A 23,814-nucleotide genomic window follows, 5' to 3' on the forward strand; every position below is an offset into this window, starting at 1 on the left:
TTCCATTTGAATGAGGAAATTGCGTCAATGACTTTATTTCCACATTTTTAATTGACTTTATTTCGCACCAGGATGGGAAATAAAGTCAATTGACCTTATTTCCGTTGATCTTGTTACCTGTCACCGAAGAGGGTGACAGGTAATAAGATCAAAGGAAATAAGGTCAATTGACTTTATTTCCTACCCTGGTGCGAAATAAAGTCAATTGACATTATTACCTTTTTAAAAACGAAATAAAATCAATTGACATTATTTCTCTTTCAGACATTAAATTTGCTTAGCTACGCGGCGGCCCGCGTCAGCGCGCCACACCACGCGCGTCGCGTTCGCGCCCCGCGTACCCTGCGCGACCGGCGCGCACACCACGTCACGCTACGCCGCGGCCCCACCGGCCCCCCCTCCCCCGTCTCCGACGTGCTGTAACGCAGGTAGATTTATTTTTTTATACATTTTAAACATCGAGGGCTTATATTCAATAATACCCCCTATCTGCACACTTTTCACAAAGATGAGATTCGGATATAAAAACCCACCTAAGCTTTAACTGTCATCAGTGATATTAATGCTACCTTATATAACGACAGGTAATAAGTCCCAGATGGTTTCTAAAATGACAAATTAGTTTTTGTGCAAATTCCAGATAGAGGGTATTAATGAATTCAAGCCCTCGATATTTCACATTTTTATATTTGTAAGTTATTGGAAGCAGGGATGCCAACGTGGCTCAAGCCGTGCTATTTGTCATTTATTCAACTGGTTTATCTTATTTTATCATTGCACTTTTGTTTTGAAAATGTGGCTTTATTTTATTGCTAAATGTGAATGATTAAAAGGAATTACACCTTTTTGGCCCTTCTATTTTTCTATTTGGCACATTTTGACACTTTTTTTATCCTCAATATGGCACCTAATAACTGAGGAGAGTTGGAAGCCCTGATTGGAAGATTTCTGCTGTGTTTTGGGGCAACAACTTGTCTGCAGTAAAAAAGCATATAATTTGTGTTTCAAAAGTGTGTGAAAACCAATCAATTAACTTATATGATCTCGGTTCCGATATTAAATAATCAATAATTGTTTATACCCGCATTTTGGCACATTGGCTCGTTGAATGTGCCATCTAATAAATAGTGTCGTCGTTCTCCTTAGCTGCTTTTAAATGACTGCTGGCGGAGACATGAATACAGTGTAAGAAAATTCTTTTTCTATAATTGTTTCCTTATAGAAAGGTTGGGTTCTTTTCCACCTTAGACATTCCGAATTCGTTCAAAATATGCTAATTTAAAACACAGAATTCTTTCAGTGCTCCTCCGGGGTTTTTGGACATGGACTGTTTCTTCAATTTAATAGTGTTCGCTTTATTTTTGTAGAAACGAAAAATGTTTTGCAAGTTATGGATCATTTCTCCACTCTTTCTTCAAATATTTCTCGTATTCCAGCTGTGCGCAGACGTTTAGTTTTTCGCATCGTGTTTTTACATATTCGTAATTAAAATTTTTTTTTATAGAATCAATTGGTGGTAGTTCATGATTGTGTGTGGATTAATTTCACAACACTGAGGATTTGGCAAAAGCCTTTTTCATCTATTAAAAAACAACACTTACGGGGCAATGTTTATTGTAAGAACAACATTTTTTTCAATCAATCGACATACTTTAAGCATTGTTGACGCTATTTCCATTTGAATGAGGAAATAGCGTCAATGACTTTATTTCAAAATTTTTGTTGACTTTATTTCGCTTTTGAAAAGGTAATAATGTCAATTGACTTTATTTCGCACCAGGGTGGGAAATAAAGTCAATTGACCTTATTTCCATTGACCTTATTACCTGTCACCATTGAAGAGTCTACAGCGAAGAGTACGCCACCACCGTTTCTGTCCTTCCTATATTGTATAGATATGATAATTATTTGGAGGAATCTCTTAATTGAAAATTTGAGGTTTTAGCCAAAAAGAACTACTGAGCAGCGCATTAAAATTATCTAAGTTTACGTGAATTTTAAATGAAGCAATATTTCTTTCGTATTTAAAATTAAATTTTCTGATTCTTAAGTCGACAGTTGTAATTTTTGATGAGATATAAAACTTTATATCGTCTTCGGTAGTATGTCTCGAAAATCTAGAGACAAAGATTGACTTCTTTGGCGGAACCACAACTAGTTTCCTTGTATCAGACTGGACTACTGGCGGAAGGGGTCCAGTTACTGCGTTAGTAGTTGAGGATAGGGAAGGCGGTGGAGGCTTTGAAGATGATGCCACCACTTGAATGGGAGAAGGGGAAAATACTTCAGGCTCGTTATTAACCGAAGCAGATTTCGTTACACGCTCTTTTGAAGCTGAGTATTCTGATGCTGGAGTGCAATAGGGTTTAGTCGTTGTGCTGGGTATGCAGTTACAGTTGCATGGCTATACTCAATCCCGACTCTTGCGTCCTCGTTCGCGCACTCTGGGTAACGTGAGCAACCCATGTGCGAGATGCGGAAACCAATCCGAGTGGAGCCTTGGGTCACGGCAGAAAGAGAGGGAGCTTCGGTGGGGCCTCTCCGACTTATTCGGTTTAAGGGCTCACTGAAGTCTGGAGCATCTGTTCACTAGTAGGTGTGGCTGCAAGCGGGTGTCTGCTTGTAGCAAGCGGCCCGCTATATACACGTGTATTTGGTTTCGAATCCACCCCCGTCCCAGCAATAGGTTGTGCGCTGGGTTTGGGACCCGCCACGTAAAAACCACTTCCAGTGAAGAAGCAAGGCAAAGCCTCGGATGAGACCCCCCCCCCTTATGATGACAACCACGGCAAAGTTTTAAAGGACTACGATTTAAGGGCATGCACCTGGAATGTCCGGACCCTTAGTGGGCAAGGTGCCTCTGCCCGGCTGGTTTAAAAAAGCTGACATCACCGCCATCCAAGAAATACGTTGGACGGGGCAAGGCAAGAAATGTCTGGGGCCTTGCGACGTCTACTACAGCTGCTATGTAAAGGATCGCAAATTCGGAGTTGGATTTGGGGTGGGAGAGAGACTCCGTCGCCGAGTACTGTCGTTCACCCCGGTGGACGAGCATCTAGCCATAATCCGCATCAAAGCGAGATTCTTCAACATCTCGCTCATCTGCGCCCATGCCCCGACGGAAGAGAAGGATGAGGCATCCAAGGATCTCTTCTATGAGCGCTTGGAACGCACGGTACCAAAATCGTGCTTGGCGACTTCAATGCCAGGGTTGGCAAGGAAGAGATTTTTGGAACCACCGTCGGAAAATTCAGCCTCCGCGACGAAACGTTCGACAACGGATTGAGGCTGATCGACTTCGCCGAGGCCCGAAACATGATAGTATGCAGTACTAGGTTCAAGCATAAAAAGATCCATCAAGCTACGTGGCTGTCTCCGGATCGAAAAACGAGAAACCAAATCGATCATGTGGTGATAGACGGAAGGCACGCTTCCAGTGTTTTAGACGTACGCACACTCCGAGGACCAAACATCGACTCGGACCACTATCTTGTAGCGGCCAAGATACGCACCCGCCTCTGTGCAGCAAAAAATGTGCGCCCAAATATGCAAGGAAAGCTTAACGTCGAAAAGCTGCAATCACAACAGACAGCCAGCGCTTTCGCTACTCGACTCTCACACCTGCTCTCAGAGAGAACTCTTCAACAAACCGACATATGCGAGCAGTGGAACCACATTTCCCGCTCTTTAAATACCGCCGCCGAAGAAGTAGTCGGATTTAAGCGAGCCCGAAAGAACAACTGGTATGATGAGGAGTGTCAGGAAGCTGCAGAGAAAAAAGATGCCGCCTACAGGGCCACGCTGTGATCGGGCGCAACGCGGGCTATGTGGGACCGGTATAGGGATATGAAAAAGGGAAGCGAGACGTATTTGCCGCAATAAGAAGAGAGAGGCCGAAATACGTGAGTGCGAAGAGCCTGAAATGCAGGCCGACAGGAAGAATGCCCGAAAAATTTACCAGAGAGTTAGGCGACTTACTGAAGGTTTCATGACCGGGGCGTACTCCTGTAAGAACAATAATGGCGACCTAGTAACTGATGTCCAGAGCGTACTTAAATTATGGAGGGAACACTTTACCGCCCTACTAAATGGTAGCAGTACGGAAGGTTGTGGAGAAGAAGAACCCGAGCCCGCAGTCGATGATAACGGAGTCGACGTTCCACCGCCTTACTATGACGAGGTACGTATAGCAATAACGCGGCTGAAAAATAACAAAGCTGCTGGAGCTGACATCCTTCCAGCTGAGCTATTCAAGTACGGCGGAGAGGAGTTGATAAGGTGCATGCATCAACTCTTGTGCAGAATATGGTCAGATGAACGCATGCCCGACGACTGGAATTTAAGTGTGCTCTGCCCAATCCATAAGAAAGGTGACCCCGCCATTCGCGCCAACTACTGCGGGATCAGCCTTCTAAGCATAGGTTACAAGGTCTTATCGAGCGTATTGTGTGAAAGACTGAAGCCCACCGTCAATGAAATAATTGGGCCTTATCAGTGTGGCTTTAGACCTAGCAAATCCACCATAGACGAGGAATTCATAACACGCCAAATTTTGGAAAAGACCCGCGAGAAAAGAATCGGCACTCACCACCTATTTGCCGACTTTAAAGCCACTTTTGACAGCACTACAAGGAGTTGCCTATTCGCCGCTATGTCTGAATTTGGCACCCTCTCAAAACTCATACGGCTGTGTAAAATGACGTTGAGCAATACCACCCGCTCCATCCGAATTGGGAAAGACCTCTCTGAGCCGTTCGCCACAAAACGGGGTTTCAGACAGGGCGACTCTATTTCATGTGACTTCTTTAATCTGATGTTTGAGAAGATAATAAGAGCTGCAGAGCTGATCCGCTCAGGAACAATTTACTAAAAGAGCGTGCAATTGCTGGCGTATGCCGACGACGTCGACATCATCGGTAACAAAAACCGCGAAGTCTGTTCTGCCTTCTCCAAGTTGGATAGGGAAGCAAAGCGAATGGGTCTGGTGGTAAATGAGGACAAGACCAAGTAGCTCCTGTCATCAAACAAACAGTCAGCACATTCGCGCCTTGGCACCCACGTCACTGTTGACAGTTAATATTTCGAGAAAGTAGAGAATTTCATTTATTTGGGAACCAACATTAACACCGATAGTAATGTCAGCATTGAAATCCAACGCAGAATCACTCTTGCCAACAAGTGCTACTTTGGACTGAGTAGGCAATTCAGGAGTAAAGTCCTCTCTCGACGTACGAAAACCACGCTCTATAAGTCACTCATCATGCCCGTGCTGGCATATGGCGCAGAAGTATGGACAATGACAACATCCGATGAGGCGGCTCTTGGAGTGTTTGAGAGAAAGATTTTGCGGAAGATTTACGGGATTTTACGCGTGACGGCGAGTACCGCAGACGATGGAACGATGAGCTGTATGAGCTTTACAACGACGTGGACATAGTGCAGCGAATTAAAATACAGCGGCTCCGCTGGCTTGGCCATGTCGTTCGAATGGACACCGACGCTCCAGCTCTGAAAGTATTCAACTCGGAAACCGCTGGTGGTAGCAGAGGAAGAGGGAGGCCCCCTCCTTGGCTTCACTTGGCGTCAGTTGGCACAGAGGAGAAACGACTGGCGCGCTTTGCTGAACTCGGCCAAAATCGCTTAGGCGGTTACAGCGCCAAAAAAGAAGAAGAAGATTCTGATGCTGGAGGACATTGAGAAGATAGATTATTTAAGTCAGTCGGAAGATTATTCTGACGTGCACCGACAATAATTTCCTTAGATTGACTATGAAGACGCTTACGTTTAGACACACGGATATCCGTAACAGATTGCAAGGTATCTAAGCATTTGAATGATTTAAACACATTTTCATAATACTTAAATTGTTTTGTCAGTACCGACAATTCTCTTCCTATTTCTGTAAAACCATCTCTGGTTTGCCTAAATAGCTTGAAAAGATCAACTTCGGTTGACCTGCACTTTACGCAAAACCAGCGAGCGCCCTTGCCATCATTAATAGCGTCCAGAATTCTGCCCGTCAAACCTTCACATTTCAGATGGTAAATACCATCACACAGCCAGCACGGTAAGAAGCGTTCAGAATCGCTTTTAATTTGGCAAGTATCAAGGTCGCGCTTCATATTGAAAGATTTATGTAATAACCAGGGAACGGATTTTATGGAAATTGCCTTTTTTCTGCTAAAGAGATATACTATATTCGATTAAGAATGTCCACGATTTAGCTTTTCCTGATTCCATATATACACATTTGATGTTGCCTTTTTTTGCCTTTTTTAAGATATTTGCCTTTTTTTTGCCTTTTTTAAGATATTTGCCTTTTTTTGCCTTTTCTACCTTTAAAAAAGTGATTATAGCATTTACAATTTTTTTTAAGATTAAAAAATATACACATTGCCCATGCGGCTTATAGAAGCGCAGAGACCTCTTGCCAAATTGGTGTTGGAAAAATTCAAAGCCGTTTTCTCAGCTAACGAAGGCTTGGAGACAATAAGGGATGTGGATAAAATTGTAAAGGGCGAGGAAAACGCTCTTATTCCTGATAATATGAACGTTTCAAACGTTCCATATTTAAATTGGGCGCCGCTTGTATCAACTTACGTCGAGCACACATTTAGTACATTCAAGGCTTTTCTTCGCGAAAATCGAATGAAAATGCTGCCAGAAAACTTCAAAATGCATCTTGTGGTTCAATGTTACTACAACTATACAGATTAAAGCTTTATGAGTTAGAAACTAGAAAGGATAAAATAGTCAAAGATTCTAAGTACAAATTTTCTCGTTCATAGTTTTTCTCTTTTTACTTGTAATACAAACATTTTTAAAATAAATGTATTTTTTTATTGTTCTTCATATTTTCTGTCTTTTTTTAGTGCCTTATTTTTCTTTTTTTTTGCAATACCTAGTGCCTTTTCCTGCCTTTTTCGCTATTTTGTTTTGCCTTTTTTGCAACACCTAGTGCCTTTTCCTGCCTTTTTCGCTATTTTATTTTGCCTTTTCCAGCCTATTTCGTTATTTTATTTTGCCTTTTTTATAGGTTTTTAGGTCCTAAAAATCCGTTCCCTGGTAATAACACTCGTTAATAAAACGACAAACAAAATAAATTATAACAATTAAGGAGTAAATAGCTTTAAACAAATGTAGCGAACAGTTTGAGTATCACTGTAATGATGACACTTATTTAATAAACAGCAGTGACAAGAATTACTAGAAGAAGTAAACAAAAAGAGTAGAACAAATGTGCAAAAACAAAATGAGTTCAGTTAACTACAAAGGATACAACAACTATAGTTGCGTTCGCGTAGCTGTTAATTGTTCATGCTTAACCACAAGTTTCGGGTTTTTGCGTTCGAGTATGCAAAAAGTTTGCAAAGTAGGGGAAATTGAGAGAGCAATATGACATCTCATTTTGAGGGGAAGCTGCTGGTTTCTGCTGGAAAAATTTTTGCCAACAGCAATTTGCCAACAGGAAAACAGCTGATCAAAAACAGCTGGTTTGAATTTACCCAAATCACAAAATTTAATTTGATGGTTTGGAAGTTAAAAATGACAAAATGCGACTAACTGAACTTGTAAGAAGTAAGTAGTTATTTGTTTAATCAATAAACTGTGTCAGGATACCACTTTGTAATGAGTTTTCGACCTTTTAAATTTTACACTTTTGAATGTAAACAAATATTATATCAACTGATCGTCTAACTTGCAAGTTTCTGCAAATTTTGTGTTCCCGTACTGTTTTGGATATTTTTGTCTTGTGAGAGAACTGGTGACCAGTGTTGCCGTTTTAGCCCTTTGGTGGCTAGATTGAGATACCACATTCTTTTTTTGGCCACATAAATTTAAAATTGCCCCTAGCCCTTTTTTTAGCCCTTTGGAGAATTTATTCATACTGGGCATGAAAAAGTTGTATACGTTTAATCTGATCTAATTTTTGTGCATTTATTTAAGAGATGAATTTTTAAACTAAGAAAGACTGATATATATACATGTATGTATTATATGTTCCTTATGTTTTTATACATACATACTGTAAAAGTGTTAGGGCTGTTTTTTTAACTTATCTATTAACGATTTAACTACAGTTTAAAATAGATAAGTTTACAGCCCTTAGGGCCAGTTTTTCAGTGCCAGTTTAAACTCAGATTAAGTAAACTGAGTTTAAATTGAACAGCTGGCTGACATTTAATTGGCTGATCTTAGTTTACACCAGCCAGATTGGGCATTTAAACTTAGTTTAAGCCACGGCCGTGCACTGAAAAACTGGCCCTTAATATGCTTCATTTGTTAAATGGCCCATCAAGTCGATTGACCGTGTATGTTGTTGTGATTGTACCAGCTGCTGGTGTGTCTTCAAAAACTATTTGAAAATTTTTTAGCGGAAATTTCTTGCACTATATGCAGGGGCGCACCCAGGAATATATTTTAGGGGGGGTTTTATATTTCTGAAGATATATCACCGGAAAATACTGAAAATTTTCTTCAGATAATACGCTCTTTAAAATATATTTATGCAAGTTTTATGTACAGTATGTAATAAATAAGCGTTTTAAAATTCATAAACTGCACTTTATTTACTTAAGATTAACAGAACTCAAACACTTTTAACCGACTTTAAAAAAAGAGGAGGTTATCAATTCGCCGGAATACGTAACTTTGGACCACGTAAACCGATTTCAATAATAATTTTTTTGTAGAAAGATGGTACCTCAAGGTTCGTCCCGTAATTTGGTTTAGAGATCCCATGATTGGATCATGAAGAAATTAACGGTACCCCTAAATTTGATTATAAGAATTGAAGTCGGTTGTGTTCTTTCCTTAAAAACTACTTTTTTTAATAAAAAGTTCTATAAACTCAAGATGCGCTCAACTTTCAAAAGTACCTAATAAAAAATATTAAAAAAGACTCAGTAAAAATAAATTTATTGATTCCATTAATTTTTGCTCTTTTATGTTCCTTTTTTCGATTTCTGGTTTTTGGCTTTCGATAAAAATGGTGATTTTTCACGATTTCTAAATTTTTTTAATATTTCGAATACCGAAAAAATTAACTGAACTCTCAAGAAAAAACGAAAAATTCATATAAAACGACGGACGAGAAATGGAAAAGAAATTTTCTACCAAAATTTCTTAAATCAGTTTGCAGCACTCAAGAAAAAATGCTCGTATATTCATTTCCTCATGAAAATTGACAGCAAAAGCAAAGCGCTTTTTCAAGCAACAGAAATTATAATAAATATTTCTTATAATTTCCTTGAGAGCTGGATTCTTAGCTTTAAGATACAGTTTGTATTTGAGGTTATTAGCTTTAGGGGGGGCTTTAACCCCAAAACCCACCCCTTGTGTGCGCTAATGACTATATGAGTCAAAGCCGTTTGTGGAATATCAAATTTACGATATTGCAGTTGTGAATTAAAAAAAAAAAAACAATGTTTAACAAAATGGTAGAAAAATTATGAAATTTTGGCTCTAATCATTTCGATCTTTCTTCGACCTCATTTGTAAAGAAATAAATATTGTACCAGCATGCTTGTAAGTTATATGCTTCGAGTCTGATAGAACAATCACTTGATCGAGCCAGCAAGCTGGTGTCGTATATTTCCCCTATTATACAAAAAGGTTTTAGGTTGGATAAAATATTAGCTTTTTTTCCAGAGTGCATGGTTTTTCTATACAGTTACTTATTGAAAATGTTTGCGTGTATACTTATATATGATTATGTAAGTAAACAATTTTACCTACTATTTTTAGCCACAACGACTTTTTTTTAGTTCTTTTTTAGCACTTTTTTTAAAGGAATTTCGCTACCATTAAAAATGCTTCGCGGCAACACTGCTGGTGACATTTCGCCGGAATTTTGCTGTTGGTTGGTTTTTACTGGAGATTTTAAACGAACGCACCTAATGATAGCAACAAATGACTCGGCAAGAATGTATGCTAGTGAAATTTAATTAAATTTAGTTTAATATAAAACACAATAACTTTCACTTAGCTTCAAATATTTCACACTAAGATGCTCATAAGCACTTTTTATCACTACTTTAACTCAGAATTAGCACAATAAACTTAGCAAAAAGAAAGCCAAAATCAGAGCACAATAAAGTACAACCTCACAGCTTGTCGTTTGCAAAAAACACGCGTGCAGGGAAGTCCACTCGACAGAAATTCCCCCGATTTGCAGGGAATTTCGGTTTAGGTGACAATCGGGTAATGGACAGATTTTTGCGGATAATTGGGTATATGTTGTGTTGATAACTTAAAGTAACCAAATCACCGAATATGTTAATTTTTAACCATTTGTCGCTATTTGGAGCGACTTTTTTTTAATTTGAATCGAAATATCTCCACAACAAGAGTTTTCCTAGATATAAGCTATATACAAAATTAAAGCCAAGATTTTGGGCTAGACTTGAGGAAACCTAGAACAAAATCGACTAACCAATTTTTGAGAAAATGCTCGAAATCCATATTTTCAGCAACCCAATTTTTAGTTTTCAGGCGATAACGTTATGACATGTTTCTATTTCATAAACGCAAACGACAGCGTTAGATAGCCTGTTTTAAGACCCTTCTACTGATATCCCCATCAATGGAATGAAATGATTAGTCCGACCTCAGTGATAGTTTAAAAAATTGCCTTTTTTCGAATTTCAAGCACCTGCCACGCCCACAAAGGCATACGAATCGAAATATCCTGGAACAAGACTTTCTTAGTTTTTTTTTTACTTTAATCGTAAGGTATTTTTTTTACCTTAATCGTAACGTCAACCGATTTCGATAATTCTTTTTGCATCGGAAAGGTAGTGTCTCAGAGGTGGCCCCATACTAATCTGGTTAAGATCCGATCTGTGGATCATGAGATATATATATATATATATATTTTTTTTTATATGAGAGTTGAAGTCGGTTTTTTCTTTTTGCTAAAAATTACTTGTTAAGACTCCGGTTAATTGTTTATGAAGCTGGAATATAAGCGAGTCATTGCAGCATGCTGCTGTGGCTGATTTCGTCACTCGCGCGCGCTGCCGTGTGCTGTGATAAACTAGTTGCGTTTTTAGATTTTTCCTTAATACATTTTCTAAGTTAAGAAAAATCACTTATCTGCCATTTTCCGCGGGCAGTCTTTTTACACTATATTATCCAAATTTCTAAGCTTTCAATTGAACACAGAATAATAACGCGATCTCTCCCGGGGATACAACAAATTCCTTAATGTTCACAAAAATTCGTTATTTCGTTGTGCGATTAACCGTCCCATGAAATGCTGCACATTTAGAAAATTTCAAGAAGTTCTTTACGGACATATTACTTTCGTTAGGTTATTTAAGGCGGTAAAAGACCACCAAACCATAATCTTTGCAGATGAATTGGCCAATGGGATCGTAAACTCACGTTGTTGGTGAAAAGGTTGGACAAAAATATTTCAATAAAAAAATTAATTTTGGGCGGAACAATTGACAAGATTTTGTTGCTCCAAATATTGGACAAATATGGAACATTAAAAGAAATATGTAAATAACTTACCGGAATAATTGACAAAAAAAAGACAGTCCCCAGGGCCGACTTTACTTAAAATGCCGCCCTGTTCCCTGTGAAAAATGCAGCCTTCTTATTTGAACCTACAAAAAATATTAAAAAAAAGTGTATTCTACGACGTGCCTGACAACGCTGCAGCTATATGACGCGCAGTACCGGAGCGCAAAAAACCTTCTTTACAACTGCCAATTATTTCGTTACCATTTTCGGACATATTGTTATAAATAAAAGTCAAGGTGTCGTGCCATGATACTTCAAAACAAATTAAAATTGACCCATTGGGAAAAAACACAAAAATATTCTTAAAACTCAATAAAACTAAAAATTTTTAAAATAAATATTTTTCTTACTCAAGCTAATATTTTAATATGCACAGAATTCAAAGGTTCCCACTAGCATTACGATTAAGTGAAGTTGTAGCATAATTGGGCAAATAAAATTTTAGGCGGGTACACTTGAGGAATTTTTACCCTTATCCAGTGATATTGTGAAAACATCGCAGTTGATCATTGCCGACAAGAGGTGAATAACATAAGATTTGGGGCGCGTTGCAAACCGTGGTGTTTGCAAAATATAAATTTTTGTGGCAAAGTTTTAGGCACAGTTCATAGCCAATAACCGAATTAATTTGAATTATTATCAAAAATATGTATGGGTAACTTTATATAGCTTTAGATAACTGACTTTTAATAAGCAAACCTGCACTTACCTGAATTTATATTTCGAAATTTGCCGCCTCTCAAAATCTGGCACCCTGTGCCAACGTTCCGAGAGCGCCTAGTGTAAGTCCAAGGCTGACTATCCCGTACAATACAGGACGGATGGTCACTGTTCTAATACCATTTTCATAAATTCTAAGGGAGTAATGCCCCGTTTACATTATTCCATAGCATTCTAGCCCAGGTACTCAAAACCAGGACTACACTGAAATGACGATTGTCTAGCTACTTCATTTAATTAGGAATTGTTGAAGGGAGAACTTCCGTCACAGTCCATTGAAAAAATATCAGTTATTGATGACGTTGATAGGGAAGAAGAGAAATGTGTTCCGCTTATTAATTAATTTATTATAATATTATTATACACTAGAAAATACCCGGCTTACTTCACTGCACCTTAAAAGTATTTTTGAGTTGTTACTTCTTCCCCAAATCTTATGAGAGACTTTAAAATAAATTTCGATTTATGAAGTTTAATTCATACTCTTATAACTCGATTCTACATATCGTGCACTTTCTTTAAAGATGTATTAATGCAGTACTTACCTAACTACTACTTTACTAATAAAACCCCCGACATTAACTTTTATTTAATTAGTCTGTTCCTTTGAACTAAAACTAAAACCTGTGGAACTGTCAAACTACAGTTTTACAGTGAGAGTAAAAAGAGAACAGATGCAGAAGTGTGCGGGAACGGTTTGTTTACATGCCATTGATACAACATTGATTTCGCTGAAAGATCACTAAATAATTTTTAAAATCTTTGCAATTAAGAATACTTGCGTACATATTCAAATACTTCGTTGTCTGCTTCCGTTTCTTAACAAATAAATGATTCTTTGACTTTAACGCGTTCTGTTTATGTTTACAAATGGAACCCTGCTTATCGTTTGAAACTTCACAGAAAGATAAACTTCGGACTATATCCTGTAACTTCTGACTAAGAAGAGTTGCTCAGTAACTCTCGCAAGTTTGGCAGTTGCAGGTTTTTGGTCTATAGAAACGACATCTTGTAAGTTCTGACTAAATCCTGTATACCGGACAATGTATAACGTACAGACATCGGCCTGGCGTGTGTGAATCGGTAACAAAGTTCGCGGCGAGTAAATTTTTGACAACTATGTATGAGATGAATTAAATTTCAGTAGCTTATGAGGCTAGTGAAATTTTTGACAAATGCCATAGAAAATTTTTACAATCGCAAAGATTGTTGATGTGTGTAATTTTTCGTTAAATAAAAGCTTAAATTGATGAATTGCAATCAACGATGCACAAAGACCGATTTATGCGATCAAAATTATTTTTATGAATATTTCAACTCGAAATGTTTAGAAAAGGCGTGTTTTGACATATGGAATTGTAAATGTTTACAATCAAGTAAATATAAGGGAAGGACGTCCAATTCTTCCATCAAAACAAAGAAAATAAAGTTGCTTAACGTTTGACATCGACAGACTCCATGTTGCCGTGGTTCGATTGTAGGAACAAGCATATTTACGTGTTCGTCTCGGCGAGGAGAAGGCTTATATCTAGGTTGAAACATTAAAAGAGTTGCCACCTGTTAAAAATTCTTGTTCAATTAGTTAAATGAATTGCTGCAATATGGGTATCAATGGAAATAGGATTGAAAAGGCTTTATCTCTAAGCAACATCCCAGGGTTGCCACCGGTCTAAAAAAATCTAATTCAATTTTAATTTAGAGAATTAGATAATTCAAATATGTACTATCACAGTATAGGTAAGAAAATGTAATACAATTACATTTGTGTAATAATAACAGTAATATAACAGTCTTTTTTATTCTTAAGAGGATGTTGTAAGTATTAACTTGGAGTAAATTAGCGTCCCACAAATTGATAAATCGGTTACCGAGATATACATTTGTGGTCAAAAGTGAGCGGCGCCACGCCCATTATCCAAAAAATTATAATAATTTTATTTAATGCTAAGAGGTTATTCCAAGAATCGATTTTGGGTGAATTAGCTTCAGTAGTTATTGATTTAGCGCAGTTTTCGTGTTTCTGTAAATTACCGTTATATGGAGAGTGGGCGTTCTTTACGCCCGATTTCAAGGGATTTTTAGCAGATATGTTAGATATAGCCTAAGCAAGGCTCATACTGTGTTTGGTACGAATTGGTGAAGCGGATACTGAGATACAGCATTTCATCATAAGTGGGCGGGGCCACTCCCATTTTCCAAAAATTTCATAATAATCCTAATTTCTTCAAAAATTTTCTCCGCATACGAAAAGTATTGTAAAAAAAATTCTTGAAAAACCTCAATTTTTTTGAACCATGCGTTTTATAGAAAATTAAACAAGAATTACGATGGTATAATTTTAAATCCCTAATTTACTGGTCTTCACTATGCAAATCAACTTCAAAAAGTTCAACTGTTAATAGCTAAGTTAGCTTTTGAACAATCTTGACCATCTTATATATAGAAATGTTAAGCCCGTTTCTTTAGTTTTAAAACGACGTTAAGATGAAGTCTCTACGATGGTCGGAACCGGAGATATAACGATTTGAAGGAGTACACGATTAGTCAGAATCACGAAAAATGCAATCTTTTACAGATCATATCTTCACAGAAAAAAATAGAAAAAAAAAATCCTCGAACGCACGTTAGCTTATTTCATGTACACAACCCATAAAAAAATTTGAAGCCAATCGAAAGTGTCTCTTAATCACGAAAAAATGCAAACTTTGACAGATCATATCTCCAAAGAAAAAAAACGAGAAAAAAATTCCTCGAACACGTGTTAGCTTATTTCATGTATAGAACCCACAAACAAAAATTTGAAGCGAATCGGAGACATGACATAATTTGTTTTACGAAATCCGTCCGACTTAAAAAAGAGTGGCTCATAAATGTCTTTATTTTATATTAGTTCAAAAAGCTAATTACAAACTGAATAAACTAAAAACTATGGAATTGAAATTCATTCATATTGCAGTCGCAGCCATTTTTTACAAAAAAGTAAAAAATATGAGATCATCTTTACACGTACATATAAATAGTATTTATACATATACACATATGTGTAGTAAAATTAGTATGCCACAACATACCCTGCAGAAAAAATTATCAATTGATAAAAAATAACCTACTTGTAGTTAGCTTTTTTGCGGGATTTCTATAAAATATATAACTTGTGGTTAGCTACAAAAAGCTAACTTGAAACAAGTGGACAAGTAATGCAGCTCGAGATTGTTTTCTTTAAACGCGTTTCTATTTAAATATCCTGCACTTCGCAAATACTATTTCGAATTGAGTACAAATAAAAGGGAGATCAAAATTTCATATTGTCATTTTGAAGTTATGTCTGACGTAGTTCTAATATGGGATCACCTACAGCAGAATATAGAAACAAATGTGAAATGTTATAAAATAAATAAAGTAAATAAAAAAAGAATAAAAGAAAATAAAAAAATATTTAGTTTTTCCTATTGATATTTTATGTCCAAAAGAAGTTAGTTACAAGTTAGTTGCATCAAATGCAGAGGTAACCACCCTTGACTACATCTAATGCCGAGGTAAACCACCCTTGACTATTTCGCGGCCATCGCCATAGAAATATTGTTAGCTTTCGTCAAAGAAAATATACAGATAATAATTGACTTTTAGCTCCTTCCTAATCAACATAAAGTTAGCTTATAGTTAGACACATTTCCTGCAGGGTATGTATGTATACATACTTATGTACATACATATACAAGTCGGACGGATTTAGTAAAAAAATTATGTCATGTCTCTGATTCTCTTCAAATTTTTTTATAGGTTCTATAAATGAATTAAGCTAGCACGTATACGAGGAATTTTCTTTTTTTACAACGCTTTTATCAACTTGCAATGTTGTGGCTCAAAAAACTTTCAGTGTTGTGGGTCCAGAATCTTTCAATGTTGTGGGTCCAGAAACTTTTCGAGACACCATAAAACCTTTGCTTTGCAAAGTTCCTATAAAAAAGCAGAGGGCGACATCTACCTCTACAGTTGAGAGGTAGATGTCGCCCTATGCACTATGTACGCTACAGCGGAAATGGACGAAACGCTATTTCTTAAATCAGCATTTGGCAGAGAGAGCTTTTACTCTGCTCGCGCCTATACAAAATGTATAGAAAGCTTAAAAGAGCTTTGCCCGCGGGCAAGGCGTGCCTATCAGTGCTTTAAATGAAATTAATTGGTGCTCGTATGTATGTGCATTAGCGTGGGCCGAAAATCCGCTTTTTTAGAATTGTGATTGGTAATTGCAAAAATATCGTTCATTATGCTCTAAAAACAATCTGTGTGAAAGATGAAAATTTTTGGTCAATATCTTAGGCTCCCCCAAGTCCAGCAAAGTTCAATGTGCCCCAAAAAATAAAAAATAATAAACACAAATTATTAATACATGTTTTTACTAAAATTGCAAGTATTTTCGAAAGTTTTAATCCTTCACAATTTGGTATATGGACGTCTTTAGTAGAGAATCGAAATAAGCTAAGAATTTTTTTTTTTGCACTTGAACTTTGATAGATTTCGGCGAGCCTAAGATATTGACCAAAAATTGTCATCCTTCACACAGATTGGCTTTAGAACATAATGAACCATATTTTTGCTATTACCAATCAAAATTCTAAAAAAGCGGATTTTCGGCCCACGCTAATCTGCATACATATGCATATGCATGTGTGTGCATCAATCTATTACAATCGTTGAATTATTTTAATATCTATTGCAAAATTTTATACAGACAAGACTAAAAAGTAGAAAATAAATAAAATAAAATAAAATTTTTAATATACAACGTTTTTATAAATGGACTAAAAAGTAGAAAATAATAATTCTCAGTCCCATAGAATTTGTTTAGATAACTTTTGATTTTGAAATTTTAGCAAAAGTCATTATAAACAATTTAAGAGATTGAAATGGGACGCATGTAATAGACCAGAGATGATATGAATGGTAATATATGTATGTGTGTGGATATTTGAATAACGACCGCTTAAATCGATCTCAAATTTGTACATTCCCTGTTGAATTTTTAGGTCTATGTTTGTAGTTTGACTATTGTCAATTAAATCGAATGCTTTGTATTGCATGCGCCCCACGCTTTTCATTTTCAATCTCATAAATTGTTTATAATGACTGTTGCTAAAATTTCAAAATCAAAAGTTATCAAAACGAATTCTATGGGACTGAGAAATATTATTTGCTACTTTTTAGTCCATTTATAAAAGCGTTGTATATTAAAACGGGATTTTTTATATCATTTATTTCTTTTTTTTCGAGATATGATCTGTCAAAGTTCAAATTTTTTCGTGATTCTGACCATTCATGTACTTCTTAATATCGTATATCTCGGGCTCTACTCATCGTAGAGACTTCGCCTTATCATCGTTTTGTAGATAAAAAAACGGGCTTTCTATACGATGGTTATGATTGTCCTAAAGTTAACTTAGCTATTAACAGCTGAACTTTTTTAAGTTGATTTGGCGTTTGAAATTACACCATCGTAATCCTCGTTTAATTCTCTATAAAAACATGTTCCAAAAAATGGGAGTTTTTCAAGAACTATTTTTAAAATATTTTTTTTTATGACGAGGTGGTTTATTTTGTGGGAGCCAACAATGAAGTCTCTACGACGATCAGAACCAGAGATATAATAATTTGAAGACGTACATGAATATTTAGTCAGAGTCACGGAAAAATCCAAAATTTGACAGATCATATATCCGAAGAAAAAAGGAAAAATGTGCAGCCAATCGAAATTCTTTCTCTCTTCTTCTTTATTGGCGCTGTAACCGCCTAAGCGATTTTGGCCGAGTCCAAAACAGCACGCCAGTCATTTCTCTTCTGTGCTACCTGACGCCAGTTGGAAATGTCAAGTGAAACCACCTTCCTTCTCCACCTGGTCTTTCCAACGCAGAGGAGACCTTCCTCTTCCTCTGTTACAGCATCGCGGTCCGCGTTGAATATTTTCAGAGCAGGAGCGTTTCTGTCCATTCGAACGACATGGCCAAGCCAGCGGAGCCGCTGAATTTTAATTCGCTGCACTATGTCTATATCGTTGTAAAGCTCATACAGCTCATCGTTAAATCGTCTGCGATATTCGCCATCACCAACGCGTACAGGTCCGTAAAACTTTCGCATAATCTTTCTCTCGAAAACTCCAAGAGCCGCCTCATCAGATGCTTTCATTGTCCATGCCTCCGCGCCAGACACCAGAACAGGCATGATGAGTGACTTATAGCGTGTGATCTTTGTACGACGAGAGAGGACTTTACTTCTCAGTTGCCTACTCAGCCCAAAGTAGCACTTGTTGGCAAGAGTGATTCTCCGTTGGATTTCAAGGCTGACATTATTATTGGTGTTAATGCTGGCTCCCAAATAAACGAAGTCGTCTACTTTTTCAAACTTGTAACTGTGAACAGTGATGTGGGTGCCAAGACGCGTATGCTCTGATGGTTTGTGTGATGACAGGATATACTTCGTTTTGTCCTCGTTCACCACCAGACCCATTCGCTTTGCTTCTCTATCCAATCCCGAGAAGGCAGAACAGACGTAGCCCTGGTTTTTACCGATAATATCGATGTCGTCGGAATACGCCAGCAATTGTACACTCTTGTAAGATATTGTGCCTGAGCGGTTCAGTTCTGCGGCTCTTATTATCTTCTCCAACATCAGATTAAAGAAATCACACGAAAGGTAGTCCCCTTGTCTGAAACCTCGTTTGGTATCAAACGGCTCGGAGAGGTCCTTCCCTATTCTGACGAAGCTGGTGGTATTGCTCAACGTCATTTTACACAGCCGTATTGGTTTCGCGGGGATACGGGGTGTGTGTCGATACTATTCTCGCGGGTCTTTTCCAAGATTTAGCGTATTGTGAATACCTGAGCTAAGGTGGATTTTCCAGGCCTAAAGCCACACTGATAAGGTCCAATCAGCTCGTTGATGGTGGACGTCAGTCTTTCGCATAATACACTCGATAAGACCTTATAACCTATGCCTACAAGGCGGGGTCGCCTTTCTTGTGGATTGGGCAGAGCACACTTAAATTCCAGTCGTTGGGCATGCGTTCATCTGACCATATTCTGCATACGAGCTAATGCATGCACCTCATCAGCTCCTCGCCGCCGTAATTGAATAGCTCTGCTAGCAGGCCGTCAGCTCCAGCAGCTTTGTTGTTTTTCAGCCGCGTAATCGCTATTCGTACCTCGCTAATAGTCAGGCGGTGGGACGGATACTCAATCATCATCGACTGGGGACTCGGGTTCGTCTTCTTGACTACTTTCAGCGATGCTGCCATTCAGTAGGTTGTAAAAGTGTTCCCTCCACAATTTAAGTATATTCTGGACATCGGTCACTACGTCGCCATTGTCGTTCTTACAGGAGTTCGCCCCGGTCTTGAAACCTTCCATAAGTCGCCTAACCCTCTGGTAGAATTTTCGGGCTTTCTACCTGTCGGCCAGCATCTCAAGCTCTTCGCCCTCACGCATTTCGGCCTCTCTCTTCCCTATAACGGTCCCACATGGCTAACGGTGCGCCCGATCGCAGCATGGCCCTGTGGGCGGCATCTTTTTTCTCTGCGGCTTCTTGACGTTCCTCATCGTACCAGTTATTCTTTCGGGCTCGCTGAAATCCAACTACTTCTTCGGCGGCGGTACTTAATGATCGGGAAATGTGGTTCCACTGCTCGCGTATGTCGGATTGTTGAAGAGTGCTGTCAGAGAGCAGGTGTGTGAGTCAAGTGGCGAATAAATTGGCCGTCTGTTGTGATTGCAGCTTTTCGACGTTAAGCTTTCCTTGCATTGTTGGGCGCACATTTTTTGCTGCACAGAGGCGGGTGCGTATCTTGGCTACAACAAGATAGTGGTCCGAGTCGATGTTTGGCCCTCGGAGTGTACTATGTGTAACGAGTGTCTAAAACGCTTGAAGCATGCCTGCCGTCTATCACAACATGATCGATTTGGTTTCTCGTTTTTCAATCTGGAGACAGCCATGTAGCTTGGTGGATGTTGTTATGCTGGAATCTAGTACTACATATTACCATGTTTCGGGCCAAGGCGAAGTCGATCAGCCTCAGTCGATTATCGGACGTTTCGTCGTGGAGGCTGCATTTTCCGACAGTGGCGCCAAAGATCCCTTCCTTGCCCACCTTGGCATTAAAATCGCCAAGCACGATTTTGACATCGTGTGGGGGGCAGCGCTCATATGTACGTTCCAAGCGCTCATAGAAGAGATCCTTGGACGCCTCATCCTTCTCTTCCGTCGGGGCATGGGCGCAGATGAGCGAGATGTTGAAGAATCTATCTTTGATGCGGATTGTGGCTAGGCGTTCGACCTCCGGGGTGAACGCCAGTACTCGGCGACGGAGTCTCTCTCCTACCACGAATCCAACACCGAATTTGCGCTCCTTTACGTGGCAACTGTAGCAGACTTCGCAAGGCTTCACGCTTACTTTTCCTTGCCCCGTCCATCGCATTTCTTGAATGGCGGTGATGCCAGCCTTTGTCTTCCCGAGGACATCAACCAGCCGGGCAGAGGCACCTTCCCCATTAAGGGTCCGGATATTCCAGGTGCATATCCTTAAATCATAGCCAATCGAAATAGTGACACCAAATTTGGTGTCCGAAATGAAAAAGAATGCCTCATATATATGTTATATATATTATAACATAGAATCTATATATATAATACGCGAAGACATTTTTTGTGCAGCATAAAAGATCTGCACCGTTGCTTAGATTTTCAAAAATGAGGTGTCAAATTAAAGGGCTTGACCTGTAGATATGCAATAAGGTTTTCCTTTTTCGAAAAGAGTTGCCACCTCTTAAATAATTAAACTCAAGTTATTTAGCAATCAATGCCCTTAAATCTGCGCCTTTCATTCGATTTGCAAAAGGTATCAAATTCAAGGGCTTAGGGTGTTGAGCAGGGTTGTTGCGAATATTCGCTTTCGCATTCGCAACTGCGGAGCTTCCGCATTAATTTTGACGTTCGCATTCGCAATAATCAATGCGGATCTTTTGCGAATGCGAATATTGGAGGGACCGAAAATAACAGTTATTTTTTATACCCGAGCGCACTTGTGCACAAGGGTATATTAATTTTGTTCACATAACGGTTGTTTGTAACAGCCAAAACAAATCGAGATAGATATAGACAAATGTATACATAAATGATCAGGATGAAAAAAGAAATCGATTAAGCCATGTCTGTCTGTCCGTCCGTCTGTCCGTCTGTCCGTCCGTCCGTGTACACGATACTCGAGCAAAAATTGAGATATCTCAACTAAATTTGGTATGTAGGTTTCCCTTAATCCAAGGTAGGTTGGTATTGAAAATGGGCGAAATCGGACTTTAACCACGCCCACTTCCCATATAATGGTAATTTCCGATACTGCGAAAACTGCGATATTTTAGTAACTACTGAAGATAATTCACTAAAATTTGATATATACAATAATTTTTAAACAAAAAATAAGAATATTATAAATTTTTGGAAAATGGGCGTAGCCACGCCCACTTATGGTTATATGTGTATATCTTGGTAATTTCTTCCAAACTTGGCACAGTTGTTGGCCTTCGCACAACATACCAAATGGCCGAAAATTTTTAAAATCGCTCAATAACCACGCCTACTTCCCATATAACGGTAATTTTCAGAAATACGAAAACTGCGATATTTTAGTAACTACTGGAGATTATTCACTCAAAATTGATATTTATAATAAGTTTTAGACGAAAAATAAGAATATTATAAATATTATATTTGGAAAATGGGCGTAGCCACGCCCACTTATGGTTATATGTGTATATCTTGGTAACCGCTGCACCAATTTCTTCCAAACTTGGCACAGTTGTTGGCCTTGGTACAGCATAAAAAATCGCCGAAACTTTTTAAAATCGGACAATAACCACGCCCACATCCCATATAACGGTAATTTAGAGAACTACAAAATCTTCGATAACCAGTAAATATTGAAGCTAATTTATTCAAAATTGATGCTTGCAACAATTCTTTACCAAGAAATACGTTTATGGTAAAATTTTGGAAAATGGGCGTGGCACCGCCCACTTATGATCACATATAAGTATATCGGTAACCGTTCTACCAATTTGTACCAAACTCGGTGTGGTTATTGTGCTTGCCACATATAAGCAAAACGTTGAAAATTATTGAAATCGGACTAAAATAACGGCCGCTTCTCATATAACGGTAAATTTCAGAAATGCTTGAAACTTCAATATTTCGAAATTGAAGGGCCAATTTACTCAAAATTGATACACCCCGACTTACCATCTAGCGGAAGGTTTCGGAAAGGTGAAAAAACATATATTTAATACTTGCGCCGGGTATTTAATGTTCGGCTCCGCCCGAACTTAGACTTTCTTACTTGTTTAAGAGTTAAACTTGGCCAAATATTGAAAAATATTTAAATAAATTATGACAGTTAATTACCATAGAATCAACTTCGGGTCAGGTATATGAATTTCTTTAGTATTAAATTATAAAAAATATATAAGTAGAGGTGGTAACCTTCGTTCGTTATTTCTGTTTAAAAGCTATTTCAGTCCTCTTTCTTATGATACCAAATTTGTTAAATTTAGATAAGTGTTTTGTGTTTGTTTATTATACGGAAAGGACTTTTATTTCGGAATAAAAAATATTTGGTCAGCTTAAGTCGTAAAAAATAACGTGTTATTTTCGGTACCTGGAATATTGTGCAAGTGCACTTATAAAACACGGAAGAAAGGATTAAAAATGAATAAAAAAAATTAAAATCGAAAAACGTTGATGACGTTACAGGTTCTCAAAATTCAGAAAGAATCAAAGGAATGAGAATGAAGAATTCTTTGGAAAACAGCGGTGTTTAAACAACGATCTTGCCATGATGCTAGATTGTGAAGATGAAAGTCAGGAGTATACATCCGACATTTACAGCCCAGACACAATTCTCAAAAAGTAAATATTGCACCGAAAAAAAAAAAAAAAAATTAAATAAATATGACTGAAAGTTCTCTCAACTGGTGCAGCGTCAATCGAAAAGAATTTACCTTTTTGTCAGGTTTGAAGTTTTTCAAGTTTGTCGCCTCGAGCGAGTAGTTACTTAAAGGCGCAGCTTTGATTCACGACCCTTTAAGAAACAGGCTCTAACCCGAAAAGGCAACAACATTACCTACTTTTTAATAAAAAGTTTTTATTAAATACAATGTTCCAATTTTTAAATTCATGTACTAACAAAAAAAAACATTATAATAAATTACTACCCTTTCCATGTTTTATTTACCTAAATCACCTAATTTATTCACCTAAATTATTTCTTAAAAATACTTGACATCCGCATTCGCAGCCGCATCCGCGGATGTTAGCTTTTAAACATTCGCATCCGCGGATGTCTAAAATTCCACATTCGCAACATCCCTAGTGTGGATATTTAATAGGGTTTTACTTTTTAGAAAAGAGTTGCTGCCTGTTAAAAATTAAGCTCAAATAATTTAAAAAGCTACATCAATTATTACAACATGGGTATCAATCGAAATGGTTTTGAAAAGGCTCTATAAAATAACTTCGTATAGG

The sequence above is a fragment of the Rhagoletis pomonella genome, unplaced genomic scaffold (assembly GCF_013731165.1).
Source record: "Rhagoletis pomonella isolate Grant_MI unplaced genomic scaffold, Rhpom_1.0 Rhpom_scaffold_00001, whole genome shotgun sequence".
In the NCBI taxonomy this organism is placed as follows: Eukaryota; Metazoa; Arthropoda; class Insecta; order Diptera; family Tephritidae; genus Rhagoletis; species Rhagoletis pomonella.